The sequence below is a fragment of the Polypterus senegalus genome, chromosome 6, assembly GCF_016835505.1.
Source record: "Polypterus senegalus isolate Bchr_013 chromosome 6, ASM1683550v1, whole genome shotgun sequence".
Taxonomy (NCBI): Eukaryota; Metazoa; Chordata; class Cladistia; order Polypteriformes; family Polypteridae; genus Polypterus; species Polypterus senegalus.
The window spans coordinates 118,807,871-118,834,377 of NC_053159.1; positions in this window are offsets into that span (position 1 = coordinate 118,807,871).

Sequence of the window (26,507 nt, forward strand, 5' to 3'; positions counted from 1 at the left end):
AGTGTTATCCGTTTTGACTTGGTGTGAACTGATAGATCATTGCCGGAGTAGGTGTGACCTTGTGTATGGTGATGGAAACAAGCCATACTGAAGATTGTTTTAATAAAGTCTCAAATTCTCTAAAATGAACTGTGAGTTTAAAAATATATGAAGTAAGAACTTTAACAAAATTGAAAGGCTGATTAACAACATACTACACTGTAAAAGTTCAAAACAATCCACTGTAAAAACTAAGACTGATTAACTACCACTAGATAAGTGCTTAAGGAGCTACTGTTTAGCATGTTGAAACCTTTTATTGATACTTTGCCTCTTTTAACTGATAACAGTGTAAACTCTGTATCGATTTGATCTTTGAACTGTTAGAAACTTCTAAAAGACAACCTTTTTATTAGCTTGGAGAAATTAAGACTAGCATCAGGCAGGAAAATAATACACTTTGTAATGTAAACTTGACAATGGCTTTAGGATTATTCATTATTTTTGTAATCAATGTTAATTCAGTGTGGAAAGGGGCATTTAAGTTTGGGATACATGCACAGAAAAAAATCACAAGAACAACAAGAGAAGATCTTCACCTTAAATCAGACAAGATGTCTGCATTCTTATTGAAAGTGGCCTCCTCAGACTGAAGAAACTTTTTAAGTGGCTATGCACCCAGGCTTGAATAAACTTCTTGTCATCATCTGTAACCTTACAGATATTTTCCTTAAAATACTCTTTTAAATGCATGTCCTACTTTCTGTTACTATTGGTTTCACTGTGTTTTATTAAATTTGCTTTATTGCAAGTGAGTTAATATTGGTTCGGCCAAAGTATAGTGACCACCCAGTGCGGGTGACTTGTCATATTCACACAGGGGTTAAGAGGTTAGAAGGAACACCTTTAACAAAATAGGCACCTGCTTCGCTAAATGGCACTGGTGTTGAGTAACGCTCAGGTCTGAAGACCACCATTTGGACTGCTTATGCCTAAGTAGTAAGTCTCTTTGCTTGAGGGATCTGTCCACATGTGGATAAAACTGTACACATGAGGCACTATAAAGCAGCTATGCAGAAGTCTCATTTTGCTTAAAGCAGCTGTCCATATGCTGATAAAGCTATACTCATGGGCCACTATAAAGCTAATACACCTTGTATTCTTTCACATGCTATAGCTGACCATAATTATGCAGCATAAATGAACCAAAATAACAAACAGAGGAACTTCCAGGTCAATACACCTAAAGTGGATCATCGATGAGTTTTTTAATTGACTTTGTATTTATAGTGTAACAAGGAGCTATATTGGTGCCCGACTCGACACAGGTAGACACGGAGGCACACGTAAAACAAAACAAATATTTATTTTTCTTCATCTGGGGGACATGTCTTCCCTGTGCCCCTCAGCCATAGCACAGTCCCATAAGCACAAAGAAGTCACCAAAAGCAAACACAAAGCACACTGGTCTTCACCACCACTCCACCCGGAAAGCATTGGACTCCTTCTCCCGACTCTGGTTCTCAGAGTGGTAGCTGCTGACTCCCTTTATAGCCCACCCGGAAGTGCTGTAGGTGCTTGATAACCTGCATTTGATTGCACTTCCAGGTGTGGCTGCATTGCTGACAAGATGGGCTCAGCAAGCCGTGCAGCTCCCCCTGGCGGTGGCCACGGAGCCCAACAGGGTTGAGCTCCGAAGTCCCATGTCTGTGGCCCCGATGCAACCCAGGGGGGCTGCCACCAAGCATTCCAGGGGAAGTAGTATGCCGTCCATGGCTGTTCCCCCGGACCAAGTATCGAAGTGGTGTCCCTGGCCGGGCATGGGCTCCGGGCGTCTGCCACAATAGATACTACTTGTGGCATGCGGCTTTGGGTGGAGCCCAGCCGGGACACTCAGGAGGACCGGAGGAGGGCTTGTGCCTCCTCCAGACCATGAGGGGGCGACTGCCCTTTTTGTGTTGGGGGCCATGGGAAGAGGGCATGGAAGCCCAACCCTGTAGGGGCCCGTGGCCACCGCCAGGCGGCACCCCGGTGCCTGAAAAACTTCCTCTACACCCGGAAGTGCTGAGGGGAAGAGGACTGGGAACACCCGGAGGGCTTCCGGGTGCACAGCCGGCACATGGGGGTGTGTCCGGAGGGATTGCCGGAGAAGCCGCTGGAGCCCATCAGGGTTGGTATCTTAGGGGCCGCCTCCCTTCTATCATCGGCAAGAGTCGGGTGGAAGAGGACGGAGCTAGAGAGAGGAGTGGAGGCGGCCAGAAGGAAGGCAATTTTGACTGTGAGGCCTGGACTTTGGGGGATCGGTGCTGGAGGCACTGGGTGTGCACAAGTGATTTGTAAATAGTGTATATAAAATAAATGAGTGTGTCTGGTGAACAAACGATGTCCGTCTGTCTGTGTCCAGGTCCAGTTCCACATACTATAATATTGGCTATTATTCAGTGCAATTTGGTATGACAATGTAGCTTGTTATTTGACTTAATAAAGATCAGCACGGAACTTTAGGATAAATGTATCCTATTTTAAGTTGTTCTGAATTATGTGGATTATAACTCATATTTTAGTGTGATTCATTATGAAACCACAGCATGATGACATCTGGTATGATATGCTGTGTCTCAACATGACACTTAACTTCACCTCGCTGATTTACTATGAATGATTGAGTTCATATGAGACACTGCATGAATAACTATGAGTGCACAGACTGTTAGAAATGCATAGTATGATATCACACACCTCAGTATGAACTGGTGTGGCACAGCATGGCTTGGTGTAATTCATTTTGAATTGATGTGAGCTGATGGAGCTTGAATCTGTTTAACAAGGCTTGACTGAATGTGATGCAGCATGACTGTTTCATGTTGTATGAAGTTCACAGATTTGCTATAACTCTGTACAGTCTGGTAGAGTTTGTTGTAAGAAACATTCTGGGGTTTTAAACAGTGTTATTTCATTGTTGTACTTGTTTTATATTTTCACTTTATTTATTTTTGCACCTCCATTTTATTTCCTACAGGGACTGCTATTTTTGTTTATTTCTTAGATTAGTGGTCATATATTTATGGTAGTAATGCATTCCCTGTTGCTACCATGTGATACCTGGAAGTCATGTCATGCAATGTCATTGCCTGGGGCGTATTTAACATGGTGGCACTCTACCCACAGCAACTAAGATATTGAATTAGTGACCAAAACTTTTTTGGTGCATCTATTCAGGAAGTTTGGACTTTGCACAACTTTGACTGCAGTTTTTGGGTTAATATTTTTGGCCTATGCTGCTTAACATTTTGTCTTTGAACTATGGTGGTTTTGATTTTGCCTTCTCAAATCCTGATCGGTTTCTTCCTTTTCTAATGGTCAATCTATCATGGCAGTACAATGACTACATGACATAATGGAACACAGCATGAAGCAATATGATAGGACGTGTCTATGGAATAAACTGGTTTGATTTAATGTAGCTCTTTGTAACTCAAGGCTTTGCATGATTCATAATAATCCAGTGTAATACTGTAGGACTTGATGTTATCAGGGCTCAGTTGGCACAAACAATAAATACATTTTTTAAAAACAAAGACCAAAGTCCTTAAAGTTCTATTAGTAACATGAGAGCAAAAACAATGGGCTTATTGACAAGCTTACTTCACTCAACTGGTTCTACATGAAAAGTAGTTAACATCTGCCAGATTTAACTGGCCCCAAAAAGCACACCCATTATTACCTTACTAAAAAGGCAATCACAAATATAGAGGAATAATTAACACTCTAAGAAGTAGAAAAATCATAAACAAGCATTAACAAAAAAGTGGTGAAACTGTTCATCAAAGAGATGCAGCGAGTAGACATTTTACCATACTTTCAGGCCCATTTTAATTGAAGTTGGTGAGAAGTGGCTGTCTTGATGTCACACAATATGTTATATAATCACGCCCCTGAAATGTTATGACTTACCAGCGCTCCTAAGTCCTGAAAGAGAATGGAAGCTTGCCATTCAAACTTGACAACGTAAGAAAAACAAACAAAAACAGAGCAATAAATGAGCCCAACTTGCTGTAGAATTTGACAGATGAGACAGAAAGATGAGAATGAGACAGAGTGTAGGACTCAAGTAGAAAAGTTTGTTTCTTGGTGCAGAAAGTAATGTCTGTAACTTAATACTAGCAAATACAATTAACTGGTTATTGACTTTTGCTGCATTAAAGAGCCTCTACACTTGGTCACTGTTCTGGAGTGAATGTAGAGGTGGTGCATTGCTGCAAATACTCGGGAGTCAACATCAAAGACAAGCTGGACTGATTTTGTAACATGAGGAACTATGTATATAATAAAGGGCAGAGCAGGGTCTGGTTTTTAAGAGACTGTATTCCTCTAAAGTGGGTAGTGACATCCTTCACATTTCTATAATTCTTTGATGTCCATTGCGATTTTCATGGCTTTGTTGTGCATGGTTGATAACATCACTTCAAGAGAGACCCTACTGAATCAACAAGTTAATTAAAAAGTCAGGTACAATTACGGGATGCAGTTTCAACCTACTGGAGGTAGTATTGGAGGGCAGATAAAGACAAAATTGAATGCTGTTGTGAACAATGCTATACATCTTCTCTCTGACACAATAGCATTGATTACTTTCAGCCAACAAATTATTCTATCTATCTATCTATCTACAGGGTTGTCCAGATCTAATTATGCAGATCCAGATCGTCTGGATGACTTTGATTTATGCGGGGATGATTGTTCGTGTCGTCAGTTCGCACACTTATCGATGGTCGGGATTTTTTGGGTGATTTTCTATGTAATAAACTTAATAAGTTATAGCGTAATGAAAATTGCATAATTAGATCTGGACCACCCTATATCTATCTATCTATCTATCTATCTATCTATCTATCTATCTATCTATCTTGATTCATGTCTTGGAGTGATATGTTTATATAATTTAATGAAACTTGGCATGGCACTGTCTTCTGGGGAGTCTCAATATATGACAGGTACAGAATGAGCATGAGTTATTAAGACTTGACGGGTAGCTTTTCATTAATTTAGCCTCAACATAAGTTGAGAGGCTACTGTGATGTTTATGATTTCATATACCTTGATGCGCTTTGAGTGATTCTATTTTGCTTAATATGGCTTGGTGTCAGACTTGGTGTAATTAAAAGCAGGTGTCATTTAAATACTATATGCCCATTATGAAGAGAACAAATCTTTTTGGTTCTGTTTCTGTCTCTCCTTTTTCTTTTGAATTTCTTAATATAAAAGAGTGGTGCAGATGGTTTTGAGTAGAGGCACTCAATTTCACTTGTTCTTGAGACGCCTTCCTCAAGTCCCAGCTGAAGCCAGTTCGTCTAAACGTAAAGTCTAGGAATTTCACATATCTCTACATATCTTTACAATAAATAAGGCTGTCACTGAAAGTATACATTTTAGTTTATTTAATGTCTGATGCCCATATAAGGGCACAGATCATGTTCAATAAAGGTCTACACAATTTCCGAAAGAGCAAGCTATGAAACAGATAAGCTGGCACAGTCTTGCAGCCCCTGCATTCCAAGGAAAGGGTGGATACCCCCACCCACCCAGCCATCCAGCCAGCCAGGAGACTCCCCATCCCTGCCAACAAAATGCCATGGTATCAGTTCTAAGCAGTCCTCACTTTACCCTCAGCTTTCCTTGAGTCAATCCATCAGGCTGATCGCCAGCACTTAGATGTAAAGTCTTCCTGGCAGGATGAGGCAGCTGGTCGCCACAACAGAAAAAGTATACATTTGTGTTAAGGGTTCTGCCGAGTTCCCTTTCCTTATCACTGAAGTAGAAACGTATGGGTGGGTAAGGGAGATCCATAAATGTGCACACACTTCCTGCACTTGAGGTACTGGTCTCCTTGCTGTAATTACACAATGGTGTTAAGGTCAGAGCTAAGAAAACATTTCAAAAGGAAGCTTAATTCTTGGTGGTGAACTCATTCTCAGACCTGGTGGACCTACTTCATGTATGATGGCCACAGTTCTGGTTATGTCCTAAATGTGTACATGCTGATACCAAAAGAATTATTTCAAATCTCAACTGCTGACCTGAATCATTCACAGTTTTGGAGCCATGTGGGTACCTACATTTAGGACATGGTAAACTCAATAACATAATTGACTTTGTAAGGTTCTGGCAGATAAGATGTTTCTAATGTAAGGTTGTGAGTGGAGGAATCTCAGCATCTCATTATTTGCTGTCTGGAAATTGCAGGTGAACTCTGCTTAAATTACAGGATGAGTAAAGTGTCTAAGTTGTGGATCCCTGCTAAATGAAGTTTCAATGTATGGTCAGTGGCACTAGCTTAGATGACATTTTTTAATAAGGCAGGATGTGATTGGTTACTTCTGAGTCTACTGCATCAGCAGGTGACATGTTCAGAAGATACTTTCATGATAGGTACATATACCGACTCAAAAATCATCTGCAGCTGACTGATCCATCCTTTCCAAGTGAGCAGATTTGCTGGTGAATGATTTCACATGCAGTTAATTGATCCCCTGAGTATGTAAGCAAAAGACTATTTGACAATGTTTATGTGACAGCAGATTAACAAGATTCCTGAAATTCTTTAAAATTTGTATGTTGGTACAGATGCTTTTAAATGTAAGTGATGCAAATAACTTGGCACCTCACCACCAACAACCCCATTCTAATCCAGAATTAATTAAGACTGATGGTCCCACTTTTCTTAACACCTGTAGGTTCCACCTGTTTGGACTGCAACTAAGCTGGCCATGAGCAATGCTGTCAGCCCTGGCAAGGAGCAGAGGTGTTGATGGATTGGAGAGACAGCATGATAACAGTAGACAGGAAAGCTAAACACACAGCAAGAACATATCTAGACTTGTTGCCCTCCCAGCCACTCCACAGCCTTCAGTCAATCTGACAAGAAAAAGCTCAGGGGGCCACAACTGGCAAGGTCTGAGCCCTTTTGACAGGAAGCATGTCAGTGCTTAGCAATGCAGAACCGAACCCGGAGAAGCTTGCCGTCCGCCTTTGAAAAGCAAACAAACCCATAACTGACATAATCAGCTTTATCCATGCTGGCAGACGAGCGATGCAAACATGGGAGCCCAATCAGGGAGCTGTTGTCGTTGGCATTGGAGCAAAATTATTGTTGCAGAAATGTAAACAGTGGGGGGCTGAAACATTTCGCTCTGGGATTAGTGTGGGAAAGACTTTGATGAAGGAAGTGGGGTGCTCTGGGGCTGCCAGTTTGATTTACTGCTTCGTACCTGAGTGTTTCCAATTCTTTTCAGTTTCATTGAAGGAACAGGAAGCCAGGAGACTACACAGTCAAGGCTAGGTTTTGGACAAGCATCCAGATTTTCTTCTTGCCTTCTTCACAAATGCTGACCTCCCCCACCTCATCTCTCCATTATCATAGCAGCACAAAACAAAGACCTTCAGTACCTTATACAACATTATTCTGTGATATCACATTTGAAATTCTCAAAGACCATACAGCATGAAATAGGAAAAGTTAATATCAACCTTTGTCACCTGACGACTTTTGTGTTTGTTCTGAATAGCAGGGGACTTGAATGGTTAGTGCTGCTACCTTGCAGCTCCAGCAGCCTTGGTTGAGTACAGGCCTGCAGACATTATGAAAATTTCATGTTCTCCTGTTATAATGTAGTTTTTCTGCTGCATTACAGATACTTTCAGTGTAGGTTACTGACAACTGTACTTTGGTCCACTGTGAGTGAGAGTTGCTGTGTGAATGAGTGTGTTATTTGAGGGATGTGACTCCTATCTATCTATCTATCTATCTATCTATCTATCTATCTATCTATCTATCTATCTATCTATCTATCTATCTATCTATCTATCTATCTATCTATCTATCTATCTATCTATCTATCTATCTATCTATCTATCTATCTATCTATCTATCTATCTATCTATCTATCTATCTATCTATCTATCCCATCCAGTGAGTACATTGGTCTTAACTGATGTCAGGAATGTGACCACTAAGCACACTTCATGAGGAACAAATAAAAATGGGACACAAGACACAGAAGAGCCCATAAACCAAAAGCCTGTTTTTCCTTCTTCAGTGAAAATGCTGACTTGTATAAAATCATGAGCATAAGGCTAAGCCTCGCCATTCAGTTTGCTTATAAAAAAGGTCCAGTCCCCAAAGGTGACTTCTTGTGACTAACTCATCCACTATGAGTTTTGACTCTTCATAATTCAGCGCTAGAAAAGAAAGGATGGATGAATGTTAAGGATATCCCTGGGTAGAAGTATAAGGATCACCCACGAGGATACTACAGTACATGGGCTTTGATTTTGCCCACAGACTTGGCATGCCAAGACTTGTCATTGTACATGCATAAAGACTTGTGAAAAATCAACTGAAGCATTAAATGTTAAAAAAAGCACACCATAGTTTAGTCCGTGAATGTCAAAGTGGATTTACCAGCAGAACCACCAGCATTGTCCACATTGTAACACTGTATGTGCAAAAAATGCTGGATGTCAGTTTTTAACACTCATATATTAAGAAAATGAAGGCAGGGACATCTCTTTAATTGCTAACAACCATCTCTCCCTCTTGTTATGATTCTGTGGACTTTAATACTTCTCAATTACGTTTCTTAGCTTTTGCTATTAATGTTTTTAATTATTTGTAAGAATAATTATGTGGCACTTTTTTATGTGCACCGTCATGATGAGTTAGTTGCTATGGAGAGCTAATCTGGAAATACCATAATTAACACTATTGATTCAATTACATAAAAAGTGATCCATCAGACATGTCATTTTGTCAATATAACAGGCGTGTGTGTTTAATTCTTGTGCTATAGATTCATTGGTTTATTTGCTTTGTCTTCTTACTGTGACTGTTTAATTCGCATTTTGGTAGCAGTGAACAAAAGGATTGATTTCTAGATTTCCATATGGCTTTGGTTCACATTTCCTCTCATGGTCATCCCCATCCCCAATGAACAGGTTACATGTGGCTAGATACATATAAAAAGTGTATATAAAAAAATGTACCCCTTGGAAGTTTTTAGATTTTATTGTTATACAAAACGGAGTCAGATTGGTATTAATTTTGACACTGATCAACAGAATAAGTCAATTTAATGTCAACGTAAAAGCAAATTTCTGCAACATGGTCTAAATTAAAATTGCATATAAAACACAAAATAAATAATTAGGACATTAGAACATTAGAAAAAAAAACTATCACAAGAGCAGGCCATTCAACACAACAAAGCTTAACAACCCTATCCACTTAGTTCCTCCAAATCAACACCAAGTTGAATTTTGAACGTCTCTAAAATTCTATTGTCCACCATACTACTTTGTAATTTATTCCATGTGTTTGTGGTTCTCTGTGTGAAGAAAAACGTAAGAATGTTTGTGCATAATTTAACTTTAACAATTTTCAACTGTGTCCAATTTTAAAATAATAGTCTTAATCCACTGTACTAATCCCCTTCATAATTTTAAACACTTTAATCTCCTTTTGCTTAAACTGAAAAAGCTCAGCTCTTTTAATCTTTCCTCATAACTTATCCCCTGTAGCCCTGGAATCAGCCTAGTTGCTCTTCTCTAACAACAGATGAGGTCAGTGCGTTATAAAGCTTGACCATAACCTCCTTGGACTTGTACACTACACATTGTGCTATATGAGGTAACATACTGTTAGCTTTCTTAATTGTGTCTGAACACTGTCTGGAAGCTGATGGTGGTGAGACCACTATGACTCCTAAATCCTTTCATCTTTCTGACCTCCAATTGTATACACAAATCTAACATTTTAATTTTCTGCATGTAATAATTTACATTTACTTACATTAAATTTCATCTGCCACAAATCTGCCCAAGCCTGTATGTTGTCCAAGATCCTCTGTAATGATTCTATGGATTCTAGATTAAATCTGCCATTCCACTCAGCTTGGTATTATCTTCAAACTTAACAGATAATAATAATAATAATAATAATAATAATAATAATAATATTTTATTTATATAGCACCTTTTCCATGCTCAAGGCGCTTCACAGAGTCTCAGAAAGAAACAGCAGGTGTATGTAACATTGGATACAAATGTTTTGAGAATAGAGCACTAAAACATATAGATACAGGATACACAAAGCATTAAACAGAATAAAAGACAATAAACAAGAGAAAAATACTAAATTCAATACTAAAAGAAAAGCCTAGCAGATAACAACGTTTGTGACAGAACACACACACAAATTATACACAGCATCTGGACAGAGAGTAGGACTGAAGAGGGGGAAGAATGTCAAGTTACGTTAAATGCCTTCCTGAACAAATGAGTTTAATTTCATTTTTAAAAGAATGAATTGAGTCAGCTAATGTAATTAATTATGGGAGGTCATTCCAAAGTGGCGGGATCATGTTAGTACTCTTGTAGGAGAGTTTTGACTCAACAGGAACTCTGATATTGGATCAGAAGTAGCACCTGCCAGTAGGGAGCTACAATAATCAGTGTTGGATGTGATAAAAGCATGAACAAGTTTCTCAGCATCAGAAAAGGAGAGGAATGAACGACCACAGGAGAAGGAACTCATTTTCTTAAGTTGTGCTTTAGTGGCAATTTGTAGCGAAAGCAGTGTGGTGGCACAGTGGTTGCGCTGCTGCCTTGCAGTAAGAAGATCTGGGTTTGCTTCCCGGGTCCTCCCTGCATGGAGTTTGGATGTTCTCCCTGTGTCTGCGTGGGTTTCCTCCCACAGTCCAAAGACATGCAGGTTAGGTAAATTGGCGATCCTAAATTGTCCTTGGTGTGTGTGTGTGTGTGTGTGTGTGTGTGTGTGCCCTGTGGTAGGCTGGCGGCCTGTTCAAAATTTGTTCCTGCCTTGAGCCCTGTGTTGGCTGGGTTTGGCTCCAGCAGACCCCCGTGACCCTTTGTTAGGATATAGCGGGTTGGATAATGGATGAATGGACGTTCTGTTGCAATTTAATTTTAAAGAGTTCTGCTCCATCCAGGTTCAAATCATTGGTTACCTGAAGCAGAGCAGTTTTACATCTGTTCTGTTTCCTGAAACCAGACTGAAAGGGTTCCATCAAATTATTAGAAGTTAAGTTAAGTAATTGTTGAGTTGTGAGGCTAGATAGATTGATAGATAGATACTTTATTAATCCCAAGAGGAAATTCACATACTCCAGCAGCATCATAATGATAAAGAACAATATTAAATTAAAGAGTGATAACAATGAAGGTATAACAGACAGACAATAACTTTGTATAATGTTAACGTTTATCACCCCAGGTGGAACTGAAGAGTCGCATAGTCACGCTCAAGAACTTTTGACAGAAAAGGTAATTGAGAGATGGGGCAAAAATTGTTAAGAAGCATCAAGTCCAGACTTTTTTAAGCAATTTTAAAAGTGACTGACACAAAACCACTATCAAGGGACGTATTCATTATTATCGTAAGTCGGGATTTAAGAAGTGTGGTGGGGATTGGCTTACAGTACTCAACTAATTGACTTCATCTTACAAAGCAGGTCTTTAACAAATGCAGATGTGACTAGTGAAAATTTACAAAAAAAGCTGGATGGAGTTGGAAGACAGGGAAATGTACAAATGGATGATGGATTTATATTAGTTAAAAGTCAAAGTCAAAGTGAACTTTATTGTCATCTCAACCATATACAAGTATACAGATAGACGAAATTGCGAAGCTCAGGGTCCACAGTGTAACAACATGATGTGCAAATAGTAAATTAAAAACAGAATAAAAATTTAAAAATTTTAAATTAAAACGCAAACAAGACAAGACATTGTGCAAAGATAGGACAAACAAGTAGCAGCAATATTGATGTGTAAGATATGTAATATAATAAATAAATGAATAATAAATAATAGATAGAGATAATACAGAAATTATCAGTGTATGATAATAGTTGTTTAAGACGTGTGTAAACAATGACAGGTCAGAATGTTTCATAGCATAAGGATATCAAGAGTGTCAAAATCCTTAGAGGTCAGTATGAGATTTTCAGTTCTTTTCTACATGCACACTCATCTTAGCAGGATAGTGGTTTTCATGTATAAAAGTTCTGTTTTTAGTGGTGGTTGAGGCCATGTGGAAGGTCCCAGGGGGCAGCCTGGTGTTAAGGAGTCTAACAGCATGAATAAATTAAATTAAGTTAAATTAAGTTATTTAATTTTATTGCAGCAAAGTGGAGAACTTTTTCACAGACTTCGGTGGAAGATATAATTGGGCCAGATGCAGGTTTTAGCAGTTTATTAACTACACAGAACAAAATGCTTGGGTTATCATGGCCACTTTCTATTATTCTGCCACAACATGTGTTCTTGGCTGCAGTTAGTGCATCCCTGTAACCCCTTTTATGATCCGAGAAAATCCGGATGTGCACGGTGAGGCCAGTCTTATGTGACATTCACTCATGGCATCAGCCAGCTGCTTTCACAGACCATAATACTGAATTGTATCAAGCAGCTGAACGCTTAATGGAAACTTCCTTAATGTTTTAATGGAGCTGTTTTATCTAGTGCTGAATGAAAATTTTTTAAATTCCCTTTACTGTTCCTGATATACTTTAACCTCCTTGACTGTTTGTTTACTACTAAAATACTGAAATAATCTCTGGTCATCTTTTGCCTGATCTGCCATATTCCTATGTAACTGCCTTTTACCTTAACTAATATACATTTTTAATGGTGGCCTCTTATACACCCTGGTAAGTGTTCAATGTTTTAGTCTTCTATGCCTTACATATTTGTTTTTCCTTTGCCGTTTATTTTTTTAACTTCTTATTTACCCACTGCAGAGCTTTTTTTTAAATTTCTCACTAGTTCCAAATTTTGGGGTTAACCTGTTTTGCCTCATATACAAAACGTTTTTAATCCCGTTCCACTTATCACTTATCCATGACTGTCTCTATACATAAAGCTCAGCCTAGCGCTTCTAGACTTTGCTGCATATGTACAATATTTGCCCTACTAAAGTTAAACTTAAGATATTTAGTCTTTGCATCTGTACTCTGCCAAAACATTGAGAAGTGTATTATATCATGGTCAATTGACCCTAGCAGACCTATCACCTTGACACCCTAAATTCGAACCTGGTTATTAAAAAATCCTAAACCCAGACAGGCTTCCCCCCACATTGGTGCTTTAACATACCGTGTTAAAAAAGGAGTCATTGATTGATCTAAAAAGTCCTACTCTTCTATATGGCAGCTTCTATGCGCGGATCTTGTAGCTTTCATGCCTCCCAATTTGTTTGCGCAGTTGTCGTTTTGTTTGCATGCTGCTCCATTTGCATTTGTTTTTTCTGAATTGTTTTTGCATTTTCTCATTTGTTTTTGCATTTTAGTTTGTGTTTGTGTTTTCTGGTTATGCACTGCTCTTTTAGTTTTCATGCTTCCCAATTTGTTTACACAGTCATTGTTTTGTTTGTATGCTCTCTTTGCATTTGTTGTTTCTGAATTGTTTTTGTGTATTTCATTTGTTATTGCTCTGTTTGATTTGTTTTGTGTTTTCTCAATTTGTTTCTGTGTATTCAATTTTTTTGTGGTGGGATGGCTTACCTCCCTAAACTTGCAACAGCTGGGGTGCATGCTCGTCCTTCGGTTGTTTTGATGGTTACATCTTGAGGACAGCAGGTTTAGGAATGGTGACACATCCCATTGGGGACTTGTGATGATCAACAGGCCATTCTGAGTGCTGTTCGAGGAAAGCGATGAGGTTATAAATATATCTGAACCGCCAGACTGGCTGAGTGAGATAATTGGGGAGGACATTCAACAAGAGGTTGCAGGTTATGATCTTAACCATTTTTTTAGGGTCATTTATTACTGGCCATAGCCAACGTCGGACTCTGCCCCAGAGTTCAAATATTTGGGAGTGGGTCAGCCGCTCTGGGTCAAACCTCCAGTCCTGACAAGTCCTTACTTGCTGGTCTGAACTAAATCCGTATCTCAGCGGCACCTCGACTTTGAGTTGGTTATAATCCACTCATTGCGGTCATAATAAGCCCATTGAGCTGGTCCCTTCAAGAATGGCGCGAGTATATGCATCCACTCTGTACGCTCCCAGTGGTGATGAGCAGCTGTACTCTCAAACACTAAAACGTTAGTCTATGTACCTGGACCTTTAGTTCATTTGCCATGGCATGAAGTAGGGCCATCATGTCCTGTTGCTCCATAATCCTAGCAATAAACCCTGCTGATTATACCACTATAACAAAAAGAGAGGACAACAATAAAAGTTGGAGTGCCAAGATGGTCACCCCATAATAACTGGATGAAGCAAAATTAAAAAAAACCACAATTATTGTGGAGTCGTCTCTGCAGACATGAGTTCAAAACAGAACAATCCCAAGACAGCAAAGCTTCTGGTTTTGTACCCTTCTGACAGGAAAAGGCAGGTCCAGGTTGATAGACACCAGAAGTGACATTAGAGACTCTAGCAGTTAATCAACTGGTCTACAGAGAGGGTAAGAGAAAGAGGGATTAGGACACAGTGCCAAACCCTTGAGCGGTGGTAGAATTGCAGTCGCTAGGGTCCTTCAACTGTTGTACACGTGTGACACTCATGTAGTAAATCATTACATTTCTCATGAACAGTCCGAATTAGGGAGGCTTACAGTAATTAGGACTTTTTAATATTGCTAAAAAGATATGGATTGAAATTACTGTCTGCATTGGAGGGTATATAATTCATTTTAAAAAGACCATTATCCCTATTTCTCTCTAAGCACATCCAGACATTCTCATTAAGATTTTATTTAATAGGTGCCTTTCTTAGCACTCAAGGTCACCTTACAATGACTTAAATAACAGTAATAAAGAAAAAAATAAAATGGACAATAAAATCAAATAGCAAAAAATGTACAGAAGCAGGAACAAAAATCAAAAGTAACTTTGATCAAGTAAATCTTTTTACAAACTGCTTCTTCTTACTAAGAAAACTCACTTACTAAATGCTATTCATTACTAGTGATTTACTTATTAATTTACCAGTGCCTACAGCTGCTCGCCCTGCTTGGTGTCCCTTACTAGATGGCTGTTTACCTACAGTACAGCCACTCCTTTACCTTCTAGTCTGGTCCACTGTCTATGATGTATTTAAAATGAATGCTTCCTTTCTTACAAATGAAGGCATATGCCCTTGCCCTCTACTAGTGTTAACGCTTGACTTTGTCCTAGTGAGGAATTACAGATTCTCTTAGCTGTTGGTTGTTAAGTCGCCAGTTATTTACTCATTGACTTTAGGTTTCTGCAACTGCTTTTTCCACTTATTGCTCTGCAGATGCTACAGGTTCAAGCACAAGTACCATTCTTAAACACTCAGCTATGCAGTATTTGCTCCTGTGCATGCTGCGAAAAAGAAAAAAAACCCCTTCTAATGAGAAAAAACCTACAAACATTTCTGCATAGCTCATGGCACCAAAAAATGATTTTTAGGTGCAAAAGTTGTATTTTAATTATCTCTCTCACAACTGTAACACACAACACTCAACACCTCTGTTGCAGGGATGCAGGGATTAGGTTGGTATATCTTCCTCAGTCTCCAATTGTCCAGTCTCTCTTAGAGAATTGTGATTCAAAGCTGTATAACAATAAAATGTGAAAGTTTTGAAAGACGTTAATACTGTTTGTTGGTACTGTATACAGCTTAACTTTTGTAAATGGGCCCTTCAAGTTGCTTTTGAGAAAAAAAACTTTAAAAATCATATTCAAGCTACCATTAGGTGGCTGACAACACATCGGAAAGTACTTGTTTTAGGCACCCATTCTTTTGTACGGTTCACATGTTCACATATTTGAGGCTTTTTATTTAAACGTTAGCCCTAATGGGGTTGCATCCAACACGACAGACTTTATTTTAAGGGCCTTGTCAGAGACGGCTGGGGAGGTGACCCAGCCGGGACGCCCAGAAGGACCGGAGGAGGGATTTCGCCTTCCCCAGACCATGTGGGGGCAACCGCCCTGGTTGCTTTGGGGACCACGGGTAGGGAGCTTGGAAGCTGAACCCTGTAGGGGCCTGTGGTTACCTCCAGGGGGCGTCCCAATGTCTTGGAGACCCTGGACCTCAGCATTTCCGCAACACCTGGAAGTGCTGGGGGGAAAAAGACTGGGGACACCCTGAGTGCTTCCGAGGATACAGCCGGCACTTCCTCCACACGGGGGCGTTTGTGGGAGTTGACCGGGAAGCACCTGGAGCACATCCGGGTGTGTATAAATGGGGTCGCCTCCCTTCATTCAAGGCTGGAGTCGGGTGAGGAGAGGACGAAGCAGGAGAAGAGAGAGTGGAGGCGGCCTGAAGAGTAAAGGCAAAGAGTGTGAGAAGCCTGGACTTTGGGGATGTCTTGGGGTTTGTGTGACACTTGTTGACTTTTGTATATAGTGTGGACTGTAAATAAACGTGTGGTGGTGTTTTACAACATGTCTGCCTGTCTGTGTCCGGGGCTTAGTCCACAGCCTACAACAAAAGCAACCCATGGAAATGAAAGCTGGTCAACTCTGGGGTGTGGGCCATGATGCTTAAAGGGAGCCATACTCACCTGAAGTCTTTAATAGAGGCATGTTGCATGTGCCTCACAAAACCAGGAAAGAGGTCAAATTAGTAAGCAGCCTTTGTCTAGCCAGAAACATCCCCTAACATAAATGACAAATAGTTGGAACAGATAGATATGCCTCAAACACACCATTAACTTGCAAGCAATTGTCTCAGCAACAAAAAGCATATTATAGCGTGGAGGCATGTTGGGGATAAAAAAGAGTAAAAAATAGAGTGTCAGAAAGGAAAAAGCAACAGAATTAAAGCCACTTAAGGTATTATATTATTATCTTAGGATTAACAACTATTCTAGACATGCAGTGGACTTAAGGAATCAAGAAGACTCGAGACAAGGAGGGGGGCACAAAACTTCTGCAATTCAGTGAAGGGCGTGGGTGGCAATGGCTACTTGGGAGGAGGTGGTGCAAAGAGAAACACAGTGAAGCTCTTGTCTCTCTTCCTGTGATCTAAAAGGTTGGGTCAACATCCACATACCGTGCTACTTTTAACAGCTGCTGAGTACATTCTTTCTCTAGAGAAAGTATAAGGTGTTGCTAAATCTCTACTGGTAAGCATGGGATTGGGATAATGCTTTCTATTTAACAATGATGTGATGTACATTCTGACACACTTTGTACAAAGGTGCTTCTGAGGCTTTGAAACAATCAGCAGTGTGAGTGACATGAAAGTGTGTCTGTCCATTGCCAAGACCCAGGGAAGACTATAGTAAGTCTTACAAGAGGCAGTTACAGACACCATACCCTGTTTGCACCCTCAATTCAGCCATCTTCTTACTGGAGCACCATTGTGGTTTCCTTGCAGCTGCTCCTCAGCCTGCCCTAATGTACATGGCTTTCAGAGAAACATACAATTGACTTGAGTTGAGAGCACTGCTGGAAGATCAAAGCTTCTGGCTCGTGTGCCTTTATGAATATAAACATGGGAATGTACAAAAAATTGAGCCTCTTGAACTTCCTCTCACCGCCACATGCCACCCGTCTCCTCCTTGATGTGTGCTGGCCTGGAGGCAGGAGTGCAGGGAAAAGGAAACCACAAGAAAAAATCCTGAGAGTCGGGTGACGGTTTTGATTGACTTCTCCTGGAGTGACACTGTAGGGCTGGCAGGCAGGAAGACAAGGCAGCCACAATAAGAGACATGCTGCACTCCCATCACAGAAGTCACCAGTCAGGTCAGCGGAACTCATTACCAGGGACTGAAGTTGCTCATCTGGCACGGTGCTGCAAGTGCATAGGCTACAGGAAGCTGCTAAGTGTGGGCTCTGGTAGCTGACTAAAACAACATGGACTGCCTCCAGAGGGATTGGGTTTTATATGCTCCACAGGGGTTCCTTACTGTACTCACCCTTCATTCTCAACTAATATTTCTTTACATTTATATAGCACCAAATCTCACTACTCAAAGCAATACAGTGAGTGGGGAGCCATTTCAACTGCCACTAATGTGTAGCATCCATCTGGATGATGTGACGGCAGCCATTTTTGAGCCAGTACGCTCATCACACATTAGCTGTTAGGGAGTGAAGTGGTGAGAGAGATAGCCAATTAGAGACAGGGGATGATTAGGGGACCAGAATGACTCTTTATGAAAGATGCCCAGGGATCTTTAATGACCAGAGAGAGTCAGGAGCTCGTGTTTTTCATATCTCATTCAAAGGATGATGCCATTTTTACAACACAGGAAAGTGCCCCATGCTGGCTCACTAACACCTCTTCCAAGCAGCACCCCAAGCTTTTCCTAGATGGACTCTAACATGCTTAGCTTCAGGTAGATGATGTTTTCTGAAGTGCATGTGATATGGCTGCTCACCTAGCTATAATTAATCATATGAGCTGTCCAAGAAACAGCAATAACATAGCTGCTTATCAAGTTCTTTTTTTGTTTTTGTGATAATTTTTTATTAATAAAATGAATAGAAGGTCAACATGCAAGAATGACAAGCAATCAGTATGTGAAATAAACCCAAATGGCACCCTTCTTCCATTCCTCCACTCTGTTCCATACTCTGCACCATAACACCAGTTACCACAGCAGTGCAAACTGACACCACTACACCCACCCAAGGAAGTGACGGCATCAAACATTTGTGCTCAGCGTGGAAGCAACAAAGTACTTGTCATGCAGGGAATCATTGGATGCTCCACTCATTCATGATTCAGAAAACTCAATAATAATCATATCCAGACAGCTCTTCAGTTCTTCAGTTTGTGTCACGAATTTAGCAAAATGGTTAGCATTTTAATTTGTTAGGGATAATGGACTAAATTGTCACTGGGTAGGGTTGTTTTAGAGGGAGAGTGATGGCTACAGTGTTGAGTCTAGGATTTAAATACTGTGAGGAAACTGCCACTCTCATCATTTGGAAAAGAGGTAAAGAGAACTGTTCCCAAAAGGTTGTAAATAACTTGGGAGAAATGCCATCAATGCCTGTGACTTTTCATTTAGTCACAGAGACCAACAACAACAACATTTATTTATATAGCACATTTTTATACAAATAATGTAGCTCAAAGTGCTTTACATGATGAAGAAAAGAGAAAATAAAAGACAAAATAAGAATTAAAATAAGACAACACTAATTAACATAGAATAAGAGTAAGGTCCGATGCCAGGGAGGACAGAAAAAAAAAAACTCCAGATGGCTGGAGAGAAAAAAATAAAATCTGCAGGGGTTCCAGACCATGAGACCACCCAGCCCCCTCTGGGCATTCTACCTAAAATAAATGAAACAGTCCTCTTTGTATTTAGGGTTCTCATGGAAGGACTTGATGATGACGGTCATGAGGACTTCTGGCTTTTTATCCATCAATGTAGGAACATCATGGTGCTTTGATTAGATGGTAGTGGTGCAGGTCACCAACACAGAAAACCGGGAAAAGAAACAGAAGAGAGAGTAGGAGTACGAATTTTAGAGCCACCGTGAATAGTCATGATAATAAATTGAATATGCAGAGCATCAGGATTAAATTAAAATGAAGTTATGAGAAAGCCATGTTAAAGTAATTTGTTTTTAGCAGTTGTTTAAAGTGCTCCACCATATCAGCCTGGTGAATTCCTATTGGCAGGCTATTCCAGATTTTAGGTGCATAACAGCAGAAGGCCATCTCACCACTTCTTTTAAGTTTAGCTCTTGGAATTCTAAGGAGACACTCATTTGAAGATCTAAGGTTACGATTTAGAGTGTAAGGTGTCAGACATTCTGATATATAAGATGAAGTGAGCTTCCTTCAGCTCATCCAGAGTTATAGGGACATCCAAGCACAATGTTTCTTAGTCTGAAGTGAGGCAAATTCAGTGAATCTAAGAAAGATAAGCAAACTGAAAAGTGAGAAATGGGCACCACAGAAAAAGTAATAGTGTAGTAATTAAGAAACTGCTTACTTACAGTATTTGCTTAGAGACATTAATGATTGTACCGGACTCTATTCTGTTTGCAGAAATTGTAGCAAATGACTCATTACACTGGAAACAAACAGGCAAGAGCTTACCAGGATTGACCCTCATAATATAATAATAAGCCCTGCTGCGTTAAATCTGAAATTTTGTTTGTTACACACATTTACCTTAGCCCTAACAGTTGATAGTTAAAATTAATGTTTTTTTTTCTAGCAAATATCAATGAGACCTCTCCAAAGCAGAAAGGTGAGAATCAAGTTATAACTGTCTTTTTATTATTGCATAGGTTAAGATGTGATGAAAAAGAGACAGAAAAGAGAGCCCTGGGTAGACTCCCAGAGGATTCCTGCATCCTCCACAGAGCCAGTATTTATCTCCAAAAATTCTTTCAATTTAGCAGCTAATTGATCACAAAATTGTTTATTATTTAAGAGTAGTGAATCTCCATCTGCTGGCACAGGGTTTTAAGTTAGGATGATGGCATTCAAGAAAAACAGGTGTCTCATAAAAAAAAGAATGCAAGGAAACTTGCCAGCTCTGCTACTCCAGAACCCCTGCCAGCTGCAGCATCCACCAGACGCCTCGGGGAGTGAGGTGGGCGGTAGGCCATTTATCACTGCATGCTGGCTGGTTGCTATTCAAATTAATTGAGTGGTAATTAAGTTTCAAAGACCTAACTGCTCCTTCCCAGGCTTCGGAGAATTTGCACAGACTGTGACACTAGACTCTACTAAATCTGTGGAGCGACTCCATTAGAGAGTCTCTAAGAAACATTCACTCCCCTCAGTAAATCTGTAAAGATAGTAGTAGGAAAAAATCCACAGTATCCCATTAGGGGCTTAATGGTGCTTCAAGGAAACTCCAACAAAATATCATGGATCTCTTCACATGTGCAGCTCGACACATAAAAATGCACTTTGGTTGACTGTTTCATAATTCTTATACTACAGTAAGCCACGTGTACATATACAAAAACACAAACACACCTTTTAGTACATTGCAAAAGCAGTCAGAACCACTACGGAGCAGCAGAGTTTGCTTGAAATGCCCACTCTGTAACCCCCTCTTTACAGCATGATAGAATGTGGATTAAGCATTTTTTACAGTCTTTAACCCATTCTCACCCAAAGCAGCATAGTGGTGCAGTGATCAGTGCCATAGTAGTCCTGCCATACTTACAATATCACTCCAGTTACGCCTACAAACATCACTCATGATGCAACCAGCCAGTTGAATCATTCTCAACATGTCAATTCCAAGGCGTATCTCGCGTACTGTGGTCATAAAACATCCTTGAACGCCTCATACTGTAAAGATGCAATTGTGTAATTACAGTTACTGTTATGGTGGTGAGAGGCTTATCTTACTCTACACAATGTATAACTCATTCCTATTTGTCTTTCATTTTTCATCAGTCAATTAGTAAAATTAGTAGATTGTAGTTAATTCAATTAATTAATTTCAACTCAAACAGTAATCACCATGAGTGTGTCGCATGTGACATCAGAATTTGGGGTTAACGTTGACATCTCTTGACAAAGAATGCATTTAAAAAAAAGTGTTTCAAGCCTGGCTTGGTCAGTGTTACTTGCTGTGTCTATGTAGGTTTTTCTCGTGCAAATTAAAAAACATGCACGTTGGTTAAACTGGCGTCTCTATAGGTGTATTATAATTGAATGTGCCCTTTGAAATAAACAGATTATGTACAACCAGTGCTGCTACAATAGGGAGCACATGATCCTAAACTGGATAAACTGATTGGACAAAGGATGGGGCCTCTTGAGCAAAGCAAGTGGCTTCCCTAAATTTTCTGCTTCTTGTTTTTCGCTGATCATGATTGTCTAGATCTTCACTGACCATGTTACCCTTTAATCATTACACTATCAACAGTTTGGTACATTAATACTCTACCCTAATGCTGTCTAGGTCCAGCATCATTGGGCCATATGTTTTGGGAAGGCACTAAATTAACATAATTTTGGACAAAAATCTTTACATACTTCTCAGAGGGCCTTGGTGCTACAATAACTACTAATTCATTAACGGCAATATTTGGTGGATCTCTGGATGGCATTAAAGTACACAGGGATATACTGATTGTAATAGCCTACATCATGCAGTCTTATATTGCTTAAATGGAAAAATCCCAACCCACCTTTTATAACTCAGTAATAGAAATAAAGGGAAAATTTCATTTATGATGGTCTGTCCAAAATATTTTTAAAACATGGAAAGAATTAATAGGTATAAATTTAAAATATGTATGGTGGGCCAGTGGTTCATTCTGTTATGCTATTAATTGCTATGTTATATTAAAAAGATGAAGTTTTTCTGTTCGTGTCCATTTTCTCTTTCTCTTGGATGGGGGTTGAATCTTGCTTATTTCCCTCAGTATTTCTATTTATCTTTTGCTTTCTCTGGACTGATTATAAAGTAAACTGTTGCATCTGTTATGTTAAGATCCGAAGTTTAATTGAGCAGTATGCTATCGTAATTTTCTGCTTTTTGAAAACAATCTTGGAAACAATTTAGCAAGACAGTGATGAAGATGCAAACTCTAATGATTGCACACATTTTTAAACTTACAAATGCTTGCCAGTCAAGTGGCCAAGAGGAACAACATTTAAAAATGGTGTGGGGGAAATAGACTTTGGAGACATCAAAAAAAGAAATTGTATCCCCATAGTTCCTCTGTATAAAAGAAGCTGAATTTCATTAATGTCTTCAAGTTTTCCTGATTGTTTAAATCAGCGGATTGGAAAGACATTACATAAAATAAAGGCTGATTAAGTGATTAGTATCTTTAGGCAAAATGGAGAGACATTAGAAGAAGACTTCAATGTAACGAGGTTTTAAATTTGATGTACATCTACTATCAAGTGAACCCCTACTAACACACACCTTAAGTGTCTGCCTTGTGTAAAAGAGCTACTAGTTACATGCAATATCACCCCTGCAGCCTGGAAGCACAAGAAAGAGTGTCCGGCCTGGCTAAATATTTCCCATAAGTCTCTGATTATTAATATAGCCAGATGTTTCTAATTGTAGTGTTTTATCATCTCCTATCATATTGATTCATGATTCTTGAGGCTCATTATTGCAGTACTGCTTTTTTAAGAGCGTCTGAGCAGCAATAACTGACAGCAGTGCCACAAATTGCAAACTGGGCTTAAGACTGTCTACGAAAAGCACAAGAATTTACTGGCGCATGCTCAAGAGTGTAAAATGTAAAAGGTCCAAAAGTTCAAGTCTAAATAATAAAAAGGCTAAATGAGATATCAAACAAAATATGGCTGTTTATTAATTTTATGTGTCTACAGGCAGCAGAGGAAAGACTGGAAAATGTAATGCAAGCAGTGTACTGGGCCAACCTCAGCCAGTTTACTCTTACAATATTTATGGACTGACTAGAAAGCATACATACAGTATACAGTATATATCTTTCTTTGTATATATATATATATATATATACAGTATATATATATACATATATATATATTAGATTTGTAGGTGGAAATCCACAAAGGGAGAAAATTAATCACATTACTTAAAATAGTTTTTTATTCCTAAGCTTTTGACTCTAATCAGGAATCATCATCAGAGGAAAATGATTAGACTCAGAGGAATCCAAGGCAATATATAGCAAACAAGGAGGGGAGGGTAGGTGGATGTGGTGGTGGTGGTGGGGAATTAATGAGGTGGAGTTCAGAGGGTGATGGTAATAAAATTATACTTATTATGTGCATGTTCTTCTTTTCAAGCCTGCATATGATGGGTTCATGTCCAAATATCTGTTAATGGCATTTTCATCAGATAGCCATGTTTCAACCAGTTTCCTGGCATTTTTAGTATTAGCCTTGAATTTTACTTGCAGAGTCCCATTAAAATGTGTGTTCAGTCGAACTTGTATGTGTGAAAATCAGAGACTGTGGGTCCTTTCTTCTGACCGCATTGCAATGTTCCTGTATACATGTGGCAAGTGTTTTTGATGTTTGTCCCACATATCTATCTATCTAGCTAGCCTTTGTAAAAAGTCAAATTTCCCCCTGGTGTTAAATACAGTTTGATCTATCTATAGGCCCAGCCAGCCAGGGACTGAACCAAAAAACAGTGTCAGCAATGTCATGATGAGTGTTTTATTGGGATTGATTCCAAGTCACATCAGGAGAAGTAACAGGTTTAAGTGACTTCAGTAATGGAGTCTCAAGCCTACTATTCAGATGTGAAGAAACCCTAGCAGGGGAAAATGAGTGACATCACATTCCAGTCTTACTTGTCCTTAATCCATCTGGCTATTCATCTTAAAACGTGACATTACAAGAAGCAGACATCATTTGACCAATGAGCTTTTTTAAACTTGCCTGTAGTAACACTCTAATTAAATGGGGGTGTTTCAGTGTTATGATTTCTTTATAACCTTAATTTTCTCTATGCTTTATCAATTTTCTGAACATTTCCTTTAGTAGAATTGTATCTGGTTTTATTATTTTTATTTGGTTTATGTTTGAAATGTCAACAAATTCAAAAATAATGTGATTTTCCTAATTTAATGTCAATTTCTATTAGAAAGAAGTTGTCCCATTTTGGTTTGGTATTTTTTCCTAATTTAAAGTTGATGTCTATTAAGTAGAATTTTGTCCCTGTTTTTGTCCTGTGTTGGTATTTTTTCCTGTAACACTCTCATGTTTGCTATGACATAAACAAGAGTTGCTGGGGATATGCCCATCAGAAATTGCATTTGGTTACATTATCATACATTATGGTTTGACTGACCATATTTGTGAATACTGTGGCAATTTCTTGAAATTTAATCATTTGTTTTTCTGTCTATTTGACTTTCAGTTCTGTTCTTTGACTTTGACTTTTAATTCGATCTTTTTGATAAGTCAAAAATTGGCTTGAATTATTTTATTTAGACCTGTGCTTAGTTCTGACTATGTTTCCTTTTCTTCCATTAACCTTCTACACACTTGTGTGGTGTCAGAACATCTGGCTGGAACTCCACAATTTTGGTGTCTCTTTCTGCTCCATTTTAAAAACAGAACAAGTGTTACCTAGTTAAAAAATTCAAAGCAACCTGTCATCCAATAAGATTTACTGGAAGAAAATGACTGAAACTGATTTAAGCAGTGGAGCCTGGGACAAGGGTTGGAGCTCATCCATGGACAGAAGTTCTGTCAATCACACAGGCTTGGGAAAATCCTCTCTCAACTTCTCTGAGATGGTGCATGACAACTTTGAAAGCCAAATGGCCAGGATCATTACTGTAGACAATGGTCTCCCCTCAGATTTCTAATTATTATTGAAATGAAATTCTTCTTCTACCATGTTAGGGTTAGGGAGCAGGTTATTGGGTTCTCTGAAGGAGTAGTGGTGAGAGAGAGAGAAACAGGGAATGTTGGAAAGTGAGAATGAGCATGCTTACTGGTACTTTGAAAAGTATATAGTGGATAATCACCCTACCAGACAGAAAAGAGAAATTTAAAATCTGTAAAATCATCCCGAGAGGGTCAACAGCTTTGTTGTTTTGTTCCCTCTTTTATTTGGTACTTTGTGTTCTCCCTCTTTTCATCCATGCTTTGTTATTTTATTTAAAAAATGCTATTTTATGAACATTATTGCTTCCTTGGAGATTTTTTCCTAGATTTAAATGTTTAGTTTCTTCCTAATTCAAAGTGACAACAGGGACAAAGATGTTGGTACCAAAATATCAATTTTTTTAATCTTAATTATTTATTACAGGGTCACAAACAGAATAAGACCTTTGCAGAAGAAACCCATAATGAACCAATAGTTCATCTCAGGGCAAATACACACTCATTAGGAAAATTATTCGAAATGCTATACTAATATTGGTATGACCCTCATTTTACTGTCAATACAGTCTCAGTTGTTTGTGGCATGAATTTCACAAGATGCTAGGAACATTTCTTTGAGATTCTGGTCCACTTTGACATGACTGTGTTTGTCAGCTACAGAGAAGGACACTGATATTTTCATGAAACCAATTTTTGATGATTTTTGCTTTATGACACGGTGCATTATTATGCTGGAAGTAGCCATTAAAAGATGAAAATATTATGGTCATAAAGAGATACAAATAATCAGCAACAATACATAAATAAAGTGGCATTTATGTGATAATTGATTGGTATTCATGGGCCCAACGTGTTCCAAAAACAACATTTCCCACACTTTACACCACCACCACCAGTCTGGACAGTTGACACAAGGCAGGTTAGGTGCATGAATTCATTCTGTTGTCTCACAGGAGTCAGACTAGACATGGTCCTCTACTCTATCTGCCTCAAGGTTCGGTGTATTCTTCATTCTGAGATGACTTTCTGTTCAATACAGTTGTACAGAGTGGCTATCTGAGTTACCATAGCCATTCTTTCAAAACCAGTCTGGGCACTCTCCTCTAACCTTTAAAAATTTTAGAAAAAATAGAAAGATTGTGACAAGTACAAGCCATTCAACCTAACAAGATTTTCCAACCTACTCATCTAAATTATCAAAAATAACATCAAATAACATCAGCCCCATACCACTTGGTAAT